Source organism: Dipteris shenzhenensis, unplaced genomic scaffold, assembly GCF_047967505.1.
Source record: "Dipteris shenzhenensis isolate YYH24624 ecotype China unplaced genomic scaffold, Dip_SZ_1.0 scaf0332, whole genome shotgun sequence".
Taxonomy (NCBI): Eukaryota; Viridiplantae; Streptophyta; class Polypodiopsida; order Gleicheniales; family Dipteridaceae; genus Dipteris; species Dipteris shenzhenensis.
The window spans coordinates 1-809 of record NW_028239638.1 but is presented as its reverse complement, the minus strand read 5'-3'; the positions used below and the strand labels follow the sequence as shown (position 1 = coordinate 809).

Genomic DNA, 809 nt, shown 5'->3' with positions numbered 1-809 from the left:
AATACTAACAGAGTTGTATCAATGAATGTTGGTAATAACCACGAGGGGGGGGGGGGTTACGTGCATGAAGAAGGAGCCCAATCCCTCTCTTCCTTCCTATGATACAAGGGTCTCGATCACGATCATCGATTTATCTCTATCCCTACTACGAATGGGTATGGGTCGATAACACCCAAAGAGAATCGGGAGATAAATCTGCGTTCCCGGAACGGGAACGTCTTCTATTCCGTTTAAAATATGTTCCGACCTCGTTTATTCGGAATAGCAGGATTTGAACCTGCGACCTCCATCACCCCAAGATGGCACGCTACCGAGCTACGCCATATCCCGTTATTCCTATACAAGTATAGCGCCGTATACCTAATCAACTATAGACAGGGAAGGTCCCTTGTTGTGCGTGTGTACTCTCCCCCAGGAAGATTGACGATTCACCCGAAGATGTGATATCATTAATTACGATAAGTATAACGAGTAGCGAGCCGCTATGGTGAAATTGGTAGACACGCTGCTCTTAGGAAGCAGTGCTAGAGCATCTCGGTTCGAATCCGAGTAGCGGCATTTAATTTCAACCTGCAGGCGAGGGCTGTGTCTGATACAACCACTGGGAAAAGCAGTAGGAATAGGGAATTCTCCCCGTTTCGACGTTTAAGGGGTAAACCCGAAATCTCCTGGGAATAATGGGTGGGTGGTACATACTCTCCAAAATCTCACTAATTCACTGGATTCTCCTCATTACGATTCACACCGATATAGAGCACATATTCGCTCACATTTCTTTTCTTACGCTTCTTTCCGTCACTCTGTTTCAA

At 46.1% G+C, this 809-nt stretch overlaps 1 non-coding gene across 1 annotated transcript; it reads right to left on the bottom strand.

Annotated features, from left to right (window-relative positions):
• Positions 1–256: 256 nt before the first annotated feature.
• TRNAP-GGG (transfer RNA proline (anticodon GGG)) lies at positions 257–330 on the bottom strand. Its single transcript has one exon. It is a non-coding gene; the product is annotated as a tRNA-Pro (tRNA).
• Between the last annotated feature and the right edge of the window lie 479 nt (positions 331–809).